This window comes from Pinus tabuliformis, chromosome X (genome assembly GCF_031772625.1).
Source record: "Pinus tabuliformis cultivar Carrire ecotype Pingquan chromosome X, CPIR1, whole genome shotgun sequence".
In the NCBI taxonomy this organism is placed as follows: domain Eukaryota; kingdom Viridiplantae; phylum Streptophyta; class Pinopsida; order Pinales; family Pinaceae; genus Pinus; species Pinus tabuliformis.
In genome coordinates this window covers 1,059,240,260-1,059,255,407 of record NC_142308.1, presented here as the reverse complement: position 1 = coordinate 1,059,255,407, position 15,148 = coordinate 1,059,240,260, and the positions used below count along the sequence as shown (strand labels likewise).

The 15,148-nt window shown below is 39.4% G+C and overlaps 2 pseudogenes; both read left to right on the top strand.

The window, feature by feature from the left end:
* Positions 1-9,561: 9,561 nt before the first annotated feature.
* On the top strand, positions 9,562-9,691 carry LOC149143471 (U2 spliceosomal RNA; annotated as a pseudogene).
* Positions 9,692-9,982: 291 nt separating this feature from the next.
* LOC149143470 (U2 spliceosomal RNA) lies at positions 9,983-10,160 on the top strand (annotated as a pseudogene).
* Positions 10,161-15,148: the final 4,988 nt, after the last annotated feature.

Below are 15,148 nucleotides of genomic sequence, written 5' to 3'. Positions count from 1 at the left end.
AACAGCGCGCTAGTGCTATCACAGTGGGACTGGATGAGATTGCCAGTGCAGTGCGAGACTACACCAGTATGTTGGAATAATCATTTGAGGTCCTCACAAATCTACAGGAGGACCCCAACATCCAGCGCTCATATACAGAGGAGTGAGAACTCCAACAACAGTATGACAGTGTCCGAGGAATTTCACTGATGGTGGTCCTCACTCAGAGGCTTGCGCAGATGCAACAGGCTAAAGCGTTGAAAGTGAAGTTGGACGCGACATGACACAAGGAAGCAGTCCTGAAGGTGTGCGTTCAACCTTAGATCGATGAGGCCTTCACCATCATAATAGAAATTGAATGAAAGATCACACACATGCAGGGGATGCACGTACTGATGCAAAGAAGCACTCCCAACATAGAGGTCTCTGAACAACATATGCAGCAGATATAGCAAGCAGCAACTTAGTGTGCTGCTGACCTTGCCGCAGTTTAAGTTCAGTTGAAGGGACTCTGCATTGATAGAGTGACTCGAGGGCGAGTCACAATGTTTTTGTTGGGGGCCTGTTGGGCATGGAATCCCCCCAAGGCATGTTTTGGGGCTTAGAGCCCAAGTTTTGAGCAAGTCTTTTTTTAAAGCTCCACGAATTGCGGGCATAGAGTGCGAAGTCATAATAGAGCCACAGGGTTGTCCGCCCTAGTTTTGTAATGTAATTTCGACTAGATAGACCTACCCATGGTCCATGAACCATGTGATTGTATAAATAGAGTGAGGCTCTAAGTGTAGAAAATAACGAATACCTAAGAGAGATGAGAGGGGGAGAAGTCTAAGTGATTGAGTCAAAGTGTAAAGTGTGTCTTTGGGTTGTAGAATAGGAGAAGGCTCTACAGTTGTGTGTGCAGAGGCCTAGTAGTCCACAGTTGAGTGTGCAGGGCAGGTCGAGTCTATAATCATTGGGAAAATCAATAAAGAGAAGTTTTACTATATTTCTATGTATCTTTTCTGGGTTAATGCATGATTGAATATAAATTGCAAGTATACTGTTTCTTTACTATGCGGACCTGTATGAATGTTTTGTATAACTAATTATTACTTAAAGCATTCAAGTAGGTGAAGATAATTAAATAATATTGGAATATAAGCAAGTCTTGGGTAATAGCGCAGAGCGTGATGCACAACCCATGGGTAGGGTTGCGTAAAGGCAGTGTATCAGGCCACGAGGAACGAGAAAGTGCGTGAAGCAACCTACACGTAGGGACAAACAAAGGACCAGCCGAACTTCTCCTACATCTCTGGGTGTGGAAACCTAGTTCTAGCACCCTCCCATACTACTTCGGGTGAGACCTCAATCTGCGCTCTGCGCATTGTTGCCGAAAGGGCCAGTAGTATTGGGATTTGTTTGCCTAATTAACTCTGAACCTGGGTCAGGCCCCAATAAGCCAACAGTCCTTGTGGATCAGACTATATACTGTGCATGAGAAGCTTGGCCAACACACATATCGTCTCCAATCTTTAGAGGGAAATATTGATTCTCTTCCTATTAATCACCAAGATTTAAAATAGTATTTTCAATGATGGTCTAGGGATGCGCCCTACCCTATGTACATAATTTTTTCTTCTGTTTGTTTATTTATTTGGGCTCGCGTTTTTCATTTATTGTTTATGTAAATAAGCGTTGTGTGTAAATGTGTTTTTTGGCTTCATTATGTGTGGCTAAATTGAAAAGAGTTGTGTCACACTACAACATTTGGCTAACCTTTTGTCCATCTTATTTATTTTGGTCAATGATGTTTTAACATAAAATATGATTTTTTTGTAAGGAGAGTTCTATGTTGAGCCATGATACCCATGTCTATTCTAGAAATGATACACCTATACTCGGTTCTCTGTGTTTCGATGTTTTCCACACTTATCCAATCAAGTAAAGAAGGACAAGGGGAAAAAATCTAAATGATAAAATCAAAATCATAGGTATTTATATGTTTCTCCAAAGGAATAACCTCTTCTTCTCCAAATAAGTTGGGATCCCTCTTCCGCCCATAAAATGAATAAGTTCTTATGCAAATTCCTATATAAAATACAAAAATAAATGTGAAAGAATAGAAAGATTTCCTGCATAGGGAGGTGAAGAAAGCAACTTCGCCGGGGTACTGTCCAAGCTCACTGGAAGAAGATAAATGTTTTTGTTCCTATAGTGACTCCATCAGGGTACTTTCTAGGCCTACTGGCAATGGAGCAACACCAGAGATGAAAAAATATACTCTAAAAATATAAAGCTCGCAAGCTATACTACCCTTTCTTGATTTGAAGCATTGCGGTATTATTGGTATTATGTTTCTATTTAACAGAGAAAGGACATAGGGGACTATGTTGGTGCGTAGGGTAAGTGGGGAAATCGAAGTAACCTAGATGATGAATCAATACTCCTTGAAAAACTAGACCCTACACAAAAGAATCAACCAAGACATAGAAGCTAGAATTCTACCAGTGCGTCGCACAATATTGTCGCTGCTACAAAATCCTCCAAAATTTTGGCCTACATCCAAATTTCAGAGCCTACTTCTACTTTTCATGATGTTGTCACAAGCATTAAGAGGTATTAAATTTGTTTTCTCTAAGTGTCCTTGTCCCATTTGCAAGAAAATCAAAGTGTTGTCTTTTTGCATGTGGAGTGTCGCACAATGCACAAAAGCTAGTTTTGGTGGTTTTAAGGGGTAACCTCTATGTAAATGAGTTGGTCTTATCACGTAACATGCATCACGCTCATTTCCAAAGTTTCAAGCACTATCGTTGCAAAGTGTATCTTTGGTGTCACACTTGGTGTAAGTCGTCAAAAAGTTGTCGCATTAAGGAAAGGATGTTGTTCATGTGTTTTGAGTGTTCCATGTTGTGTCATCAAGTGATCTAAGTGTGTGTTCATGTTCAAAGTTGATCCAGATCTTAGGGGAGAAACTGGGGAAAACATGTGTCTTCGACCAGTGTTTTCCACTCAAAAGTTGTAGTAATCGCATAGATATCTCTAACAAGGTATTGTGTGCGTCAAACAAAGATCATATGCAAAAGTTACGACCATGGGAAGTTGATGTACCAATTTACTGGGAAGTTGATATACCAATTAAGGAAACTAAAAAACTAAAAGAGACAATGGTGGGGGTCCAAGTGGAATAGGTGGGTGGCCACCAACATCCACCCAGATAAGTCCCTCCCCCCTTAGGAAGAAATGGTCCCTATTGCATTGAGTTCCTCCATGAGATGGGGAAACTTTTGCTGAAATTGGTCCTTGGTGAGTCACTTGCCATGATGTAGGAGTTGGACAGCTTTGACAACCCAACATAGTTTGGAAAAATCAGGGAAAACATGGGTCTTCAAGCAATTTTTTCCACTCAAATTTTTAGTCATCGGATATATCTTTCTAATGATGTATTGTGCACATCAAATGGAGATTGTATGCCAAAGTTACGACCCTGGGAAGTTGATGTACCAATTTACCCAAATGGGGCCCATAGTTTTGGTGCTTCATCTCCAAGGGTTAGGTTTTTAGATGTTTAAGGTTTTCCATTTTTATCAATAATAAATAGGCCTTCGAGTGTCATTTTAATATATTTCAGAGGCATGTAGCCACCACATCTATTCTTAGAGATAAGCTACCATCGCCCAAGCTAGTCTTATTTCCATTTTGTTTGTAAGCATATTTCAATATTTGATATTAATGAAATGAAGCGTTATTTATGCTGCACCTCTGAATTTATGGTTATGTTTGTAATTTGTTGCGTTCTTGTTTAATGGGTATCCAATCCCATGGATTGATGACCTTCTTAACTAACTCAAGGGGGCCAAGTATTTCAACAAGATCAATCTCAAGTCTGGCTATCAACAAGTTCCAATAGAGCCCATAGATGTATGGAATACAACGTTCAAATCCAAGGAAGGCATTTTTGAATGGTTAGTTATGCCCTTTGGGTTGACAAATTCCCCTGCTACTTTTATGAGGCTAATGGATGACATATTTCGGCCCTTCACCAACTCATCCGTCATTGTTTATCTAGAAGACATCCTCATCTTCAACAAGAGTTGGGAAGAACACTCACAACACATTTTGTAGGTCCTTCAAACCCTTAGGCAACACAAAATGTGTGCCAACTTGGATAAATTCACCTTTTGCATGAGCCAGGTCCAATATTTGTGTTACATCATAGATGAGTGTGGCGTGCATGTGGATCTGACTAAGATCCAAGTCATTTAGGATTGTCTAGGCCCGACCACTATAACGAATATTTTTGGGCCTTGCAAATTTTTATTGGAGGTTCTTGTTGGGATACTCCCACATCACTTGTACTTTGAGTTAGATTACTAAGGGTGGGACGAAAGAAAACCTTTCCTGGTCCAAGTCCCAACAAAAGTTGTTTGTTGAGTTGAAGCATTGCCTCTGCTTTACACTAGTACTCACGCTGCCAGACCTACAACAACCATTTGAAATCAAGACAAACACCTCAGACTATGCTATTGGTGTAGTCCTCACCCAACATGGGCATCTAGTGGCCTATCATAGTGAGACACTTTCTGATAAAATTCAGAAGTACCCCACCTATGATAAAGAGATGTATTCCATCATGCAAGCTTGCCAGAAATGGAAGCATTATATTCTGGGGAAGGAGACGGTCATCCATACTGATCACTGACCTCTTCAGTTTCTACAGACAGAAGGGAAGTTGCAAAACGATCTCCATCAAAAGTGGTCTACATATCTACAAAAATTCCACTTTAACATTAAATACAAAAAGGGTAGCACTAGTCATGTTACAAACTACCTCATCTGGCCCCCAGTTGCAGCACTGACTACTGTTCTCAACTCTTGTGGCCAGGATACCTATGGATGGCTGCAATTATACAAAAATGATTCAGATTTTACCTCACATACCAGATTATAGTGGATGGAAAACAAGTTCCTAATTTCAACCTCTAGGACACACTATTATGCTACCTGGGCCACCTTTGTGTTCCTTCAAGAGAGTGTGCAAAGATGATTTGGTAGGTGCACTACAATCAGGTTGCAGGACACTTTGGTGTGGAGAAAACTATGGTTGTACTAAAAAAGTACTTTTATTGGCCCAAATTCTGATTGGATGTTGGGAAATATATTAGATCCTGCATTGCTTACGCCATCACCAAGCCAACCATCAAGATGCAAGACCTGTAAACTCCTCTTCCTACCCCTAGCCAGCCGTGGGAATCCATATCCATGGACTATATGTCTGGCCTCCCTTCCAACAAGCATGGTAATGACTATGTATTTATGGTCGTGGACAAATTTTCTAAGATGGCTATATTGGCAGCTTGCAAGAAGAGTATCACAACAAAGGACACTACCAAACTCTTCTTTTAATGAGTATGGGTACATTTTGGGATCCCGCATACCATTATATAAGATCAGTATAATAGGTTCCTGAGCACATTCTGGTCAAGCGTATGGACGCTATTGGACACTAAGCTCACCAAGTCGACTGCCTTCCATTCTCAGACTGATGGCCAGACGGAGGTCGTCAATATAATGATAATGAACATACTCCACATGTATATCTCCAACCATCCATGCACCTGGGATGAGAGTCTTCCCTATGTTCAACAAAGTTATAACAGAGCTCTCCATATCTCGAATGGTCGCATTCCCTTTCAAGTGGGTCTATAATTTCAACCATTGTGTCTGATTGATGTTGCCATGCCTCAAGTGACTACAAAGGAATAATCCACACATGTATTGTCCAAGTTTGATAAACTGATCAGATTTATTAAACGCATCCAACACATTTTCCAAAAGGTTCGTGACATCTTGGAGAAGTCAAATGCCAATTACAAGCAATGACATGATCAACACTAGGTGCCACACAAGTTTCAGGTGGGCGACAAAGTTTGGTTACATTTGCAGAAAGTATGCCTTACTGGAGCCCATCGGAAGATCATACCACTCCAATATGGTCCTTATACCATTACCAAGGTTGTGGGAGACAATTCTTTTGAGCTCAGAATTCCCCCATTCCTTGGCCTGCATCTGGTGTTCAATGTGGACGACCTTCGACCATACTTTCCACCATTACTGACACATCAAACATTGCAAAACAACTCACACCAACAGAGTTAAACCCAGACTACATGTAACATACCACAACTAATTGGATTATGGTCACACAGATCAAAAACACTCACCAACAGAATATCCAACTATATATCGAGTTGTCAAAGCTGGCCAACTCCTGCACCAAGGCAAGTGGCTCACCAAGGACCAAGTTCAGCAGAAGTTTCCCCATCTCATGGAGGCACTCAATGCAATGGGGGCAATTGCTTCCTAACGAGGGAGGTTTGATACAATAGATTTTGGTGGCCACCCTCTTATTCCACTTGGACCCCTGCTACTGTCTCTTTTAGTTTTTCAGTTTCCTTAATTGTAGCACAATTTAATATTTTTGGCAGTTTTTCGAGTCGTGAACTTCCAAAGCCGTTTTGAGGCCCTAAACAACATTTTTTGGGGAAAAAAGGGACTTTGCCCAATCTTTTCCACTCAAAAGTTGTATTCGTCAGATAGATATTTCTAACGAGGTATTGTGCATGTCAAACGAAGATCATATGCCAAAGTTACAACCCCGGGAAGTTAATGTACCAATTTACCCAAATAGGGCCCATAATTTTGGTGCTTCATCTCCCAGGGTTAGGTTCGTGGATGTTTAGGGTTTTCCATTGTTTCTCAATAATAAATAGGCCTTTGAGTCTCATTGTAACATAGTCTAGAGGTATGTAGCCGTCACATCTCTTCTCAGAGATAAGCTACCATCGCATGAGTTAGTCTTATTTCCATTCTGTTTGTAAACATATTTAAATATTTGATATTAATGAAATGAAGTATTATTTCTACTACATCTCTATATTTATGGTTATATTTATAAATTGTTGCATTCTTGTTTAGGTTTGGATCAGTCCCAACAAAAGGCGTTCGTTGAGGTGAAGCATCGCCTCTACTCTACAACGTTACTCACACTCCAGAACTACAACAACCATTTCAAATCGTGACAAACACCTTAGACTATGTTATTGTAGTCCTCACCCAACATGGGCATCCAATGGCCTATCATAGTGAGACACTTTTTGATACAATTTGGAAGTACCCCACCTATGATAAAGAGATGCATTCCATCGTGCAGGCTTGCCGACAATGGAAGCATTACATTCTGATGAGGGAGATGGCCATCCACACTAATCACCGACCTCTTAAGTTTATAATACCACAAGGGAAGTTGTGAAATGATCACCATTAGAAGTGGTCTACATATCTGCAGCAATTCCACTTGAACATTAAATAAAAAAATGGCAACACCAATCATGTTACAGACTGCCTTAGCTAGTCCCCAGTTGCAATACTGACTATTGTTCTCAACTCTTGTGGCCACGAGACCTCTCTATGGCCACAACTATACAAAAATGATCCAGTGTTCACCTCCACATACCAAATTCTAGTGGATGGGAAGAAAGTTCTTGATTTCCACCTCTAGGATGCATTATTATGCTATCTGGGACCCTTTGTGTTCCTTCAAATGAGAGTGCCAAGCTAATTTGGGAGGTGCACTACAATCGAGTCACAGGACACTTTGGTGTGGAGAAAACTATGGCTATACTACAAAAGTAATTTTATTGGCCCAAACTTCGACTTGGATGTTGGGAAATATATTAGATCATGCACTGCTTGCACCATCTCTAAGCCAACCATCAAGAAGCAAGCCCTGGACACTCCTCTGCCTACTCCCAGAAAATTGTGGGAATCCATCTCCATGGATTATATGCATGGAATCCCTTCTACCATGCATGGTAATGAATGTGTATTTGTGGTTGTGGAATTTCTTTTCTAATATGGCTGTATTGGTGGCCTGCAAGAAGAGTATCACAACAAAGGACACTAAAAAAATTCTTCTTTGAATGAGTATTGGTACATTTTGGCATCCAGCAGACCATTTTACCAAATCGGGATCGCAAGTTCCTAAGCACATTTTGGTTAAGCATATGGACATTATTGGACACCAAGCTCACCAAGTCGACTACCTTCCATCCCTAGATTGATCGCCAAATAGAGGTCGTCAATAGGATGATAGTTCACATACTCCGCATGTACAACTCCAAGAATCCACAAACCTGGGATGAGAGTCTTCCCTATGTGCAACAAAATTGTAACAAAGCTCTCCATAGATTGATTGGTCGTCGTCCCTTTCAAGTGGGTCTTTCAACCATTATGTCTGATTGATGCTTACATGCCTCATGCAACTACACAGACAAAATCCACACATGTATTGTTCGAGGATGATAAAGTGACCATATTTATTGAACACATCCAACACATCTGTTATCAGGTTCATGAAATCTTGGAGAAGTCAAATGCCAAGTACAAGAAACGACATGATCAACATTGAGTGCCACACAAGTTTCAGGTGGGCGGAAAAGTTTGGTTGCATTTGCAGAAAGAACGCTTTACTAGAGCCCATCGGAAGCTCAGACCACTCTGATATTGTACTTACACCATTACCAAGGCTATGGGAGACAATGCTTTTGAGCTCAACATTCCCCCATTCCTCAACCTACATCCAATGTTCATTGTGGACCACCTTCAACCATACCTTCCACCATTATTGGACACATCAGACATTGCAGAACAACTCACACCAACATAGTTAAACCCAGAATGCATGGAAGAGGCCACAACTGATCAGATTATGGACACAAAAATTAAGAACACTCACCAACAAAATATCCAACTATATCAGGTTGTCAAAGCTGGCCAACTCCTACACCAAGGCAAGTGGTTCAGCAGGGACCAAGTTCAGTAGCAGTTTCCCCATCTCATGGAGTCAGTCAATACAATGGGAACCATTGCTTCCTAAGGGGGTAGGACTAATCTAGGTGGATGTTGGTGGCCACCCACCTATTCCACTTGGACCCCCACCACTATCTCTTTCAATTTTTCAATTTCCTTAATTGTAGCACAATTTACTTTTTTTGGCAGTTTTTAGGTCTGAACTTCTAGAGCCGTTTTGAGGCCCTAAACGACGATTTTTCGGGAAAACCAAGGAAAACATGGTTTGTAAACCATGTTTTCCACTCAAAAAGTTGTATTCATCAGATAGATATTTCTAACAAGGTATTGTGCGCGTTAAACAAAGATCGTATGCCAAAGTTATGACCTCGAGAAGTTGATGTACCAATTTACCCAAACGGGGCCCATAGTTTTGGCTCTTCATCTCCTAGGGTTAGGCTTTTGGATGTTTATGGTTTTGCATTGTTTCTTAATAATAAATAAGCCTTTGAGCCTCATTCTAACATAGTTCATAGGCATGTAGCCGTCACTTCTCTTCTCAGAGATTAGCTACCATCGCCCAAGCTAGTCTTATTTACATTATGTTTGTAAGCATATTTCAGTGTTTGATATTAATGAAATGAAGTGTTATTTTTGCTGCATCTCTATATTTTTGCTACATCTCTATATTTATGGTTATATCTGTAATTTTTTTGTTCCTGTTTAAGTTCATATCAGTCCCAACAGAAGGCATTCGTTGAGTTGAAGCCTTTTGGCTAAGATCAAGTATAGTATATGTTCTTATCAGTTTAATATCTGATACATGGTTCATAGAACCACATGATATTAAATGAATTTTTCTAGGATGAGGCCCCCAAGATCTAAAAAATTGAAATGGATCTTTGTGGTGGGGTAGGGGAGGCCCCCAAGATTTGAAAAATTGAAATGCCAGAAGAAAATAGGAGAATACACATTAAACAAAACCACCAAGAAACTTTTTATCAAAATAGGGAATAACTGTAAAAGCTAGTCTTATTTCCATTCTGTTTGTAAGCATATTTCAATATTTGATATTAATGAAATGAAGTGTTATTTCTGCTACACCTCTGTATTTATGGTTATATCTGTAATTTGTTGCATTCCTTTTAGTTCGGATCAATCCCAATAGAAGGCCTTCGTTGAGTTGAAGCCTTTTGGTTAAGATCAAGTGTAGTATATATTCTTATTAATTTAATATCTAATACATGGTTCATAGAACCACATGATATTAAATGAATTTTTCTAGGGAGAGGCCCTCGGGATGTAAAAAATTGAAATGGATCATGGGGGGGCAGGCCCCCAAGATCTGAAAAATTGAAATGCCATAAGAAAATAGGAGAATACACATTAAACAAGGGCCACCAAGAAACTTTTTATTAAAATAGAGAATAACTATAAAAGCTACATTGTGGTGGACAATATGTCCTTTTACAAAATGCCACTTGTTACTTATAGTCTTTTTTTAAGTTATAATAGCGTAGGCAAATTCCATGAGTGGGTAGATACCATGGGTGGATCTCACTTGCAATACCATGGGTGAATGAATACCATGTGTGGATGCCACTTACAATACCATGGGTAAATTCCATGGGTGGATGCCACTTATAATACCATGGGTATATTCCATGAGTGGATAAATACCATGAGTCGATGAATACCATGGGTGGATACCAATTTCCATTCAAATCAAGAATCATGTGTTTTCCTATCTTCCTTTAACTAATCTCATACTTAGTAAAATTTGGAAAAACCCCCGACCGAGCCACTCTACCTCTTTCAACCTTCTTGAACTGCACATTGCATAGTTTCAACCTTCAAGAAACAACCTTATGTCTTGGAACTGCATAGTGTGCAGTCTCTACTTCCTAGAACTGTGCACTACACAATATCAATGCTCATTCCCAACCCTTGAGCTCCAAAACTCCACAATTTTCTCCTTCAACTGGGCCTGAATTATGCATTGTATAGTATAAGTCCTCAAGCCTCAGCCTTGAGCTCATGAGATGTGAAATTTCATAATCACCTGGCCTCCCTGTCCTTCCAACACTATGTAGTGGGAAAACTTAGTTCTTAAGCCCTTAGCCTAGCTCCTTGAATCCCTCAACTTGGAAATCCTCAAGCCCAATCCAGCCTAAACTGCACATTGCACAGTCTCAAGGCTTAATCCGGACCCTTGACTGCCTGAGCTGCAAAATTGCGGAATCCTTGAGTCTTTCCCTCAGCCTGCCACCCAACTCTAGCTCATTCAATGGATCATCATGCAACATCTTAGACTAGGGGTTTAACAGACTGATGTCATATTTTCATGAGTGAATTGAAGATGCAGGTACTCAATCATGTTATGACATGATGATGAAGAAGGATACCATGCTAGAAAACGCCTCTGCAGCTGCAAATACAAGTTGATCAATCAGGAGGAAGCAAAGGGACATCATTTCACGACAAAAACTCAAGATCTAATAACAATGAAGACTCCTCATCTTTAGCCCCATGGAGGTGGAAGAAGAGATCATGTTCTATCTTTAAGGAGACACAAAGCAGGCAATGAAAAAGAATGGCTTGAAGTTTCCATGTCATCAGTGTCATGTCATGTCATGTCATGAGTCATCATGTGCCACATCATTTTGTGGATTACATAGTCCAAAGGACATGTACATAATGTAAAGAGTCATGTAAGAATTGAAAAGTCATAGAGAAGTCAAACAATCATGAGGGTAGTCCAAGAGTCACAAGGGAAGTGAAGGATCACCCCATTTGTTAAAAATACGCCCTCATTGTACAAGAAAATGACTTTTCACCTTCACTTCTCCCATAAGGCATCAAAGAGATGAAGTTAGTTATTTTAGGGAGCAAGTAGTGGCTCCAATGCTCCACTATTGGATTTAGTGGTGTTCGTTGTATTCATGTGTCTTTGGAATTTTACTTAATATTTGAAGCCTGATGGCCAACACATTCTTCATGCATGGATTATGAATACTTGTAAGGCTATTCCGTAAAAGTTTATGGTTCATACTTGTTTTCACCTTTACTAAAGTAGTTGAACTATTTCAGTTATTTTAGTACTTACCATATTGAGAATGTGTTGTAATGGTTGTAACGATTGTCACATATTCGTGGACTATTCCATTGGATGTTAGATGAATCTTTCATGTTTTCGTGCATCTCTGTTAGGGTGGTACTATTACCTCTCTCCTAAAGGCTCACTTTATTTTCCCTTCACAATAGCAAAACCTTGACACACTTGCAACTGAGCATTCACCAGGCACACCTACTTGCTTTTTAAAGGCACATATGTGATTCTATCTCTTGCTGACAACTAAAGCCAAAGAAAATCTTTAAGTAAACAAAAATTGGGACATGTTCTGGATGGGGATCTTATACCAAAGGGTGGGAGGTCTAATTGGGACCTTATATCAAGGAGACCCCTTTGAATGTTGGTAGGTCCAACACTATCAACATTTCTGGCACTAGGAGGAGGTAAGGCATATTTTTATGGCTGATAACTCCACCCACCCCAACATACTTCATCTAGACAAGGAAACAACATTCCCAACACCTCTCCAAATCATATTCCCGAAGCAAGTGGATCTTCTTAGCCCGACCCTGAAAAAAAATTTGAATTTTCTTACGATCACAATCAGAAAATTCGGCCTATAACCCGTTAATTTGCATAGGCTATTAGATTAATTCCTGGAGCACATAATCTTCCATATTTTCCAAAGAAGAAAGAAACAAATCCCATTGGGATATTGTTTTCCAAAGTGGGAGATTTGGTTTTCGTTACCCTTGAAGAGTTAGCGGACTCTGTAGACAACACAAAAAAACCAGAGCAACCTTCATCTTATAATAGGGGGGATGGGGACAATGTTGTGCTCTCAGATGACACTTTCCGCAAGTTAGGTAGTCACAAAGAAGATTCCTCAAATTTTGAAGAAGAGGATGAGTAAAAAGACAAGAACATGGTAGACCAAGGTTTGGATTGGATGACTCAAGGTCCACTTGTCATTATGATATTTTACATAAGATGCCAAGACACCCAAAAAAATATTTAACGAAATATGACCCTAACAAGGTGATCAAAGTACAAGACCATTTGGATAACTTTTAACTACACATGGAGATGTTTGAGGTATGTTATGATGATGTTGCATGCAGAGTATTTCCTTGTACCTTAGATGGCATAGCATCTACTTGGTATCATAGTCTTCCTGCAAATTCAATTCAGAATTGGACGGGGTTTAAAAAGTTGTTCCTTGAAAATTCGCTAATGACGAAACCCAAACCATGTTATTAAAGAAGTTAGGGAAAATGAAAATGGGGGAAAAAGAAAAGGCCAAGTATTTTAATTAGAGGTTCAATCGGGTATTGAACGAATTTCCTATGGATATGACACCTCATTCCTCCATCACAATAGACTACTACACTTCTGCCTTGTCGACAAGCATTTTGCAGTTTGTAAAGAGAGTTGCAAAAGAAACTTTGGCACAAAATTTTGAAGATGCCATCACATTTGAAAATTACTTGCACACAATTGAAGTCATTATTGACAATGAATCATATAAAGACTCCAAGGATATTGGCAAAAGTTCTTAGGCCTCTTCAAACAAGGCCAAGGATAAATAAGATACTGATCAAGAAAGATTGACCATGACCATCAAGTCTCTATCCAATGAGTTGGCAGAGTTAAAACAAAGGACAAGTGAGACCATTGTCAGCAGCAAGCCCCCAAAGTTCAACTTCTTGAGAAGGACTAACAACAACAACAACAATAGTAGCCAACCAACTAATTCTGCATAGTGCTCGAATGTAGTTTTGAATTTTGAAAGCATGGGCATGGACTAATACTATTCTTTTCATCAAGAATATCATTTAGAAAAGAAATTACTACATTGGAATCACAACATGAATGATTTGGATACACACATCATTGACACAATACTTTCAAATGAGAAGACTGAGTAGACGGAAGAAAAGGAATAATCTGCTACGATTGAAGAAATTGTCGGTATCAGACACACAGTGAATACTTTCAATTATGTGTTCACTGTTGAGAAGAAGAATGTTGAATAACCACCACTAAGTGAGGTCCCAACTTAAAAATAAAACAGTCAATATAGGTTGAGGAGATGAGGGCCATTCCTGAACAAGAGTTGACAAGGAAAAAATTGAAGGAACACTTGTTAAGAAAAATCACACCACTTGTCAACTCAACCCAGAACACTTAGGACAAGTAAAAGAACACTTCCGCCAATAGTAAAAGCAAGTCTACAACTCTGAAGGTGTCAAAGAAAGCTACTCCTCCATACATTTTGGCAATGCCTAGTGTGTTAGATTATAATATAGTGGAAGACATGAAGAAAGATTAGACAAATATTTTGATCTTCAAGCTTACAAGGATAGCAAGCTAGCGGGAACTGCTTGTCCATGTTGAAAAGTGTAACTAGGATCGGTCTTCATAATGACATGTGTAAATTATGATTTTATGTAATTGATGAAAATAAGATAATAAATTATTTTTGTAAGTACTTGAATCATGGGTTTCATGATCAAGGAATTTTATTTTAGTTAAGGTTCCCATTGTGAACCTTTAGGATTTGTCATCTAGTCATAAAAGTCAATGTCATGTATGAATGACCCTTCTTGGGCATGTTACATTTTGTATAAGTCATTAAATAAAGTATGAAATCCCTCCAAGACAAGCACAAGACCTATCCTACAATTCAAATTCAAGAAGGATAATAATATCTTCACCAAAGGACATGTTGACTCACCTACATGTCATGTCGGCTAATTAGCGTGGGCAACAATTATAAATGGGGAAACTCGGCCTTATTTTAGAGACACAATTTTGGTGATGAATTTCACTCAAGATCTGAAATAAAAAGAGGTGAAAAGTTTGTTAAGGAACCCCATTATAAGGAAAAGGAGAGAAGAGTATAAACCGAGCTCTTTTTAGGTATGTTTTTGGGTTGATTTCCTCTACACATGTGAGGAAGCAAAAGACCAGTTGTAGTAGAAGGAGCCAAAATAATTACATCCCTCTTAGGAAACCAAGTTGGAAGTAGGGCAAGTTTAAGAGGAAGTCGAGGCAAGCTACAAGGAGTCACTATGCAAAGAAGGCTTAATACAAGGAAGCTGAAACTAGTTAAGGTCTAGGTAATCCAAGTTGAAGAGAAGCCGAGAAGAAGGAAGGAGTAGAAGTTTGACTATCATTGACTCAAGGAAGAATGACTTCATCAAGGAATCTTTGTGTCTAGGTATTGGAGTGGAAAATAGGTTAAGGATCTTGGTCTTGGTATTCTTC